We start from the raw sequence: 7,527 nt of genomic DNA on the forward strand, positions 1-7,527 counted from the left end.
TCCATCAGTCCATCCATTAATCCACCTTATTCTTTTGACGCATTTCAAAGTGAGTGAGAGACATCAGTATTGATAATCTTCTATCCTATATAGGCAAGAATGATGTCATCAGTTAGGATTCAACATGTAGCTTATGTTTATATAAAAATGTCTTAAAATTGAACTATCAGTTCAGTTCAGTTCAGTCGCTCAGTTGTGTCCGACTCTTTGTGACCCCATGAATCACAGCATTCCAGCCCCCCCTGTCCATCACCAACTTCCGGAGTTTACTCAGATTCATGCCCATCGTGTTGGTGATGCCATCCAGCCATCTCATCCTCTGTCGTCCCCTTCTCCTCCTGCCCCCAATCCCTTCCAGCATCAGGTCTTTTCCAATGAGTCAACTCTTCACATGAGGTGGCCAAAGTACTGGAGTTTCAGCTTCAGCATCAGTCCTTCCAATGAATACCCAGGACTGATATCATTTAGGATGGACTGATTGGATCTCCTTGCAGTCCAAGGGACTCTCAAGAGTCTTCTTCAACACCACAGTTCAAAAGCATCAATTTTTCAGAGCTCAGCTTTCTTCACAGTCCAAGTTGGTTAAAAATATTGTTAGCATCAGTTGTACAGCATAGTGATTCAGTATTTTTGTAGATTTTACTCCAATACAGTTTATTACAAGAAATGGCTATAATTCCCTGTACTATACAGTATATAGCCTCTGCTTATCTATTTTACACCTAGTAAATAGGTGTATTATTGAATCTGATAATCCCATACTCCTAATTTGTCCCTCCCCATTTCCCACTCCCCTTTGGTAGCCATAGATTGTTCTGTTTTACATGTACATTAATTTGTATTACTTTGTAGATTCCACATATAAGTGATATCACATAGTATTTGTCTTTCTCTGACTTGTTAAGCATAATAGGTCTATCCATGTTACCGCAAATGCAGTATTTCCTTTTTCATGGCTGAGTAATATTCATTTATATACATAGAGAGAGCACATTTTTTTGGATGTGCTGTGCAGCTCATGGGATATTAGTTCCCCAAGCAGGGATTGAACCCAAGCGCCCTGCAGTGGAAGCACAGAGTCCTAACCACTGTCCAGGAAGTTTCCATAGAACATGTTCTTAATTCAGTCATCTGTTGATGGGCACTTGAGTTGCTTCCCTGTCTTGGCTATTATAAATGGTGCTGCTATGAAGACCGGGGTGCATGTGTCTTTCTGAATCAGAATTTTCAGTGTTTCTGGATATATACCCAGGAATGGAACTCCTGGATCATACAGTAGTTCTATTTTTAGCTTTTTAAGGAAACTCATAATAGTGTTCTCCATAATGGCTCACCACTTTACATTCCAACTGATAGTGTACATCCTACGCAATGTTTGTTATTTGTAAGACTTTTTTTTTATGATAGCCATTCTGACAGATATGAGGTGATAGCTCATTGTTGAAATAAGCTCAAAATTGTTTAAAGATGAAATATAAGAATGGGAACCATGAAATTCCAAGAAGAGAACATAGGCAGAACACTGACATAAAGCATAACAGTATTTTCTTGGCTCAGTCTCCTAAAGCAAAAGAAATAAAAGCAAAAATAAACAAAGGGGACCCAACTAAACTTAACAATGTTGGCACAGCAAAGTATACCATTGACAGAAATGAAAAGATAACCTAGTGAATGGGGGAAAATAATTGCAAATAATATGATGGATAAGGGATTAATATCCAAAATATACAAACAGCTCAAATAACTTCATGTCAAAAAACCAAACAACCCAATGAAAAAGGGCAGAAGACCTCAATAGTCACTTTTTCAAAGAAGATATACAAATGAGCATGTGAAAAGATGCAAAATTCAACTAATTATTTGAGAAATGCAGATTATGTTCTTTGTTTTATTTTTTGTTTTTTTTTTTTCTTTTTCTTTTTCTGGCTGCATTGTGCAGTATGCTGGATCTTAGTTCCCCAATCAGGGATCAAACCTACACACTGCAGTAGAAGCATGGAATCTTAACCACTGGACCACCAAGGAAGTCCCAGATTATGTTTATTCTTAATAATTAAATTAAGGCAGTGACTTGATAGTTCAGTTAATAGAGTGGACCCTGCTCTTAGTACTCTTCAGACTTCTGTCGTAGTCTCCCAGATGCTCACATCCATCTCTGTGTGCTCCCAATGACATGTTTGTCAATTACTGTCACCACTGGAAATATGCCCTGTTCTTTCTTCTTCTTCCCCTCTTACAGCTCCCATTCCTCATATCATTTGCCCGGGAATCCACTTGGTGATTTCTTCCTTTTCTACTGCCCATAATGGTATCTGCAGAATCTGTATCATAGATGTTGACTCTCTCTGTTCTTAAAGCTTTTGACCTCGGGGAGGCAGAGCATTGCCGTGTTCCATGCCTGGGTGGGCAGGAGGGAACCCTTGTCTGCACTGGTCACTGGGCTCTGCAGTAGCTCCACTTGTATCCAAAGCCTTGCAGAATCTGTTGGGTCTTGCTCTTCACTTGTCTGACTATAGGTACCTGAGTCAATTCCAAAGCACTAGGAAGGAACAGGCACCACCTACTTATTAGTCTTATACATTTTTCCTGTGATCCCCATTCTTGGAATTCAAACTCCTTTTTTTCTTCCTGTTCTTGGCTTCCAGACCTTGATAAGTTGGCTGTTTTGAGATATTAGTCTGCCATCTTCTTAGTCTGGCGGCTTTCTGAATAAAGTCATATTTCTTGCCTCAACACCTCATCTATAGACTTACTGGCATGTCATGAGGTGAACTGAGAGAGTCTGGACTTGGTAACAGGACTTCTCCCATCACCCTTCTCAGGTGCCTCCCGACAAATGATTTCCTCCAAGGAGACTTCATATGATAAGCCAGCTCCTTCAGGAACCGTCAAAGAAGGGACTTGTTGGTATTATGGTATCTCTAGTGACTTAGGAGAGCATCCCACCATCCTTTGCCCCAGACCTGAAAGAGGAGTCCTGGGGACCACACTGCTTAGTAGAAGAGATGGGAGAAGAAAAGCCACCACCTTTCCAGGGACAGTACAAGATAGCAGGTACTACCTACATTGGCTGCAGCAGACCTGAGCAATATTGCATGATTTTCAAGGTGCCAAGATGTGGTTGGATTCCCTCTTAAATCCCCTTTCTTAGTTTCTGATTCCTTTGCTTGAAATTAGCCTGCTTAGCTTTGAGAAATGGACTATTTCTTGCCATATCAGTAAACAAATGATGTCACAGTCTCCTAGTGATTGCAGCCCTCCAGTGTGAGCCTGTGAGCCCTGAGGAAACTAAGGAAGGAAAAGAATACCTTCCACTAGCGGCCATCAGACTGCTGTCACTCCCTATGGTGAGCCCCGTGGAAGCTCAGTATGTGAAAATACAGGATACTGGCCCCAGATAGCTGAGGTGCACATCAAAGGAATGACTTCTGTGAGCCCAGACTCTTGCATCTTTTCATATATAAAGAAGTGCTAAATTCCTTAACTTGGCCTATCTGGTTTTCTTTAATTCATGATAATCTTTTGATGTTTTTAGTACCTACCCTTTGTTGCAAAACTTCTATATAACCTGGTTCCCCACCTTGCCTCCTAGGAGCAGTTCTTTCAGGCTTATATGAGTTGCTGTCTCCTGGGCTTGAAGTACTAAAATTCCCACTGAATAAAACATAACTCATCTTTTAGGTTGTGAATATTTTTTTAAGTTGGCAAACTTTTCTGGAGATTGTAGGATATAATAGAAAGAATGCTGACTGGTGACTGCTGCTAATCAACTGTGTGTTCTTCCATAAGAGAATTCCCATTCTGGACCTCAATTTCTTCTTCTGCAAAATTGAGGAGAGGTTGGAATGAGAGCATTTTGAGTCCCTTTATGATCTGACATTCTATATAGCCAGGCTTTAATTCTGTTCAAGTGTAAATGATTTTTACCCTTCAGAGAACCCACATTATGCATTGTCAGCCACTTTCTTCAGAAGAGGACAATCTCAGAGATGTCTCTGAGCATGAATTAGGATGGGAAGTGAGTCCCTGAGAACCGGGTAACTGAGAGATATGGAAATGGGTGCCAAGACTAAGGAAGATGTAATAGCCTGAGACAAACTTTCTATACTTTACATAGCCATCTTATAAAAGAGTATAAAAATTCTGCAGTTCCAGAATATGTAAAGTGAGGGCAGAGATACCAAGATAAGCTGTTACAGCAAGATGAGTTTTTCCAAAGCAAACTTATGGGGGCTAGGCTATCCTCTGTCTTCCTGGTTGGCTTAGTGGTAAAAGATTCTGCCTACCAATGCAGAAGAGGTGAGACAGGGGTCCCATCCCTGGGTCAGGAAGATCCCCCGGAGGAGGAATGGCAACCCACTCCAGTATTCGTGCCTGGAAAATCTCATGGACGGAGGAGTCTGGTGGGCTACAGACAATGGGGTCACAAAGAGGCAGACACAACTGAGCTCACATGCATGTAGGCTATCCTCAGCCTTGATCTAGCCTGAGATCCACCCAAGTATGGATGGGGGAAGATTGTAGAGACGGATCCCAGTGGAAGAGCTTGAAACAGGGAGGAGTCAAAATTGACTCTTTCGGGCTAGATCTGTTTCTTTGGCCACTTCCGTTATTATAATCACATATAATGGCCTGGCTCAGAGAATCCTGTCCCTCTGCCTGACCATTAAGCTAAAGTGCTTTTGTTCAGAACCCTATCCACCTGTAGATGGCAGGAAGGAAGACATTAACACATTCCCTTTCCCAAGGCTTGCCATTTTAGGAGATACATGCAAGATTAAATGACCCTTTTCACTTTGTTTCTTCATCTCCCCCCACCTCTGATCCATAAAAGAACCTGGCATCTGGACCCCGAAAAGATGGTTATTTTGAGACATTAGTCTGCCATCTTCACAATCAGCAGTTTTCTAAATAAGATGGGATTCCTTGCCTCAACACCTTATCCCTCGGATTCACTGGCCCCTTGTGCAGTGAGCAGAGTGAGTGTGGACATGGTAACAAGCTGATGATGTGTCCTGCTTTCACGAAAACCCGCAGAGGCTCAGCAGTTGGACACACCTAATAACTGAAGGAATAGTCTTTCTTTAAGAAAGGTTTCCTCTTCCATAGCTCTTGAGACATCCATCTAGAAGGACGTGACTCTCCTGTTGCCCTCCAAATTCCTTTCCCAGTAGGAGTGATTGCTTCAGGGGCAGCCAGTCTGACTGAGACTTAAAGAAGCCATATTCTGAGATGAGTCATCAAGAGATGCCTTTCTTGGAATGATTACTGCTCTGCTATTTGGCATCTGATCAATTGCTGAGCTTTTCAAGAGATGCCCTGCCTAAGGATATCCTTTCCCTAGGAACTCTAGTTCTGCAGGGTGTTAATCTGCTTTCAGTGAAAAAGTTCTGTGGTCAAATACTTTCGGGAAATAGTGGGTTAAAGGAAGTTGACAAGGTTTCTTAGTAACTGGACCATATAGATCCATTAACATGCTGATATGCCATAAGATTTTCCATTAGGAGAATGTAGTATGCAGTGATTTCCAAACTTATGAGAATGGTAAGCCTATTTTCTTCCCTGACGTGTTTACTAAGACATCTGGGTAAACATAAGTCTTTATAAAGTAGGAGAACCCTTTGGCAGTGGCTCTAACTTTGCTGCCCAATGTAATCAACTGGGGATTTAAAAAATATGGATGTCTGGCTTGTACACTCAAATATTCTGGATTAATTGTTTAGGGATACACTCTGGGCCTCAGGTTTTAAAAACTTCCCAGGTGATTCCATTATGCAGTAAAGTTGAGAATCATTACCCCAGATCCTCTTCTCTTGTGCCATCTTCCAAAGGGGCTTAGTCAGCAGAGCACTGACTTGGCTCACATCATTGTTTTGCCACCAAGTAGCTGCATAGCCTTCTCTGTAGCTATGTTTTTAAGATTTATGTGACCAAAAAAAACAAAAAACAAAAAACAAAACAAACAACAAAACATAAACCCACCCTGATGGTCTTAGACCTCCTAAAAGGAAGGAAAGTACTGATGGGGCTTCAGAAAAATGATGCTCTTCAAGGATATGCCTTTGTTATTTTACTTTACAGTACATTGTATGGGCTTCCCAGGTGGCTCAAGAGGTAAAAAATCTGCCTGTCAAGGCAGGAGACTCAGGAGACATGGGTTTGATCCCTGGGGTGGGAAGATCCTTAGAGGAGGAAATGGCAACCCACTCCAGTATTCTTGCCTGGAAAATGGACAGAAGAGCCTGGTGGGTTACAGTCTATAGGGTTGAAAAGAGTCGGACATGACTGATCATGCCCAAGTACACACACACAGCACAGCGGATCTAGCAGGACTAGAGTGCCTGAGAATGCTTCCCAAGGCACCATGTCTAGATCTAATTTTTGAAGATTAATTGATCAGAACCCCCTGCAGTGCCTGTTAGCAATGCAGATGCCTGTGCCCTCTGGCATAGACACTGCACCAGAATCTATGGATGTGGAACAATAGTATTCACATGTTAAATCAATTCCCTGTGTAAAGCTTCTGCATGCTGAGTTTGAGAAGCAGTGCCCTGGAGCAGAGGCAGGTCACCGTTAAGAGTGTGCTCAGTTTGCCTGGGGGAAGTCTGCTCAGGACCCGCTCACATCTGCCTTTGCAATTATCATCTTGACCCTTCCACTCTGAAGATTCTCTTCCTGTCAAATGGTGAACTATCAGAGTCACCAATTACAGCATTTCTTGGCCATGGCGGGGAAAAGCGTATGTTTCCAAAACAGCCTCCTTTGGGGATCAGGTCCTCAGACGGTTAAGAATCTGCCTGCAATGCAGGAGACCTGGGTTCGAGCCCTAGGTTGGGAAGACCCCCTGGAGAAGGGAAAGGCTACCCACTCCAGTATTCTGGCCTGGAGAATCCCAAGGACAGAGGAGCCTGGAGGGCTACCATCCATGGGGTGGCAAAGAGTCGGACATTGACTGAGCGACTAAGCACAGCATATAGTTGGCTAGGGTGTCACCATGCAGAATGTCTGATGAAATTCTCAACTGACATACAGAAAACCTTCAGAGAAATATTTTCTTTTGGTACAAGGTAGAAATGAGACAAGGAATCAGCTGCATCAGACCCTGGTGGCAAGATGTAGGATGGGGCTTTGGGAGTTTGAAATTAAAGAGAAAACGTCAAAGATATTAGACATTTTGGTGGGAAGATAAATTGTCTTTCCCTGGAGACTTACCCCGGGGACCAATTATGGCATGATGCTAGGGCAGCAAGTACAAAAAGCAACACCAGAAAGGTCTAGTGCAGGATCAGAAGCTCAGAAACAGAGGCTGGTCCCCAGGCCCTGATATCCTGGGCTAAGTCTAAAAAACATCCCGGGTAACTCTAATGTCAGGGATGTATTGTTTTGTCGAGGGTGAGAGGAATTCCATGAAGTTAGAATAAGACATAGTGATTCTGGAAGCAACCCCCCATGAACCAAGTTGCTGGGATTATGGGCTCACGCTGCATTTTTGTCCATTTAAAGAGAACGAAGACAAAATACCTGAAG

This window comes from Cervus elaphus, chromosome 1 (assembly GCF_910594005.1).
Source record: "Cervus elaphus chromosome 1, mCerEla1.1, whole genome shotgun sequence".
NCBI lineage: Eukaryota > Metazoa > Chordata > Mammalia > Artiodactyla > Cervidae > Cervus > Cervus elaphus.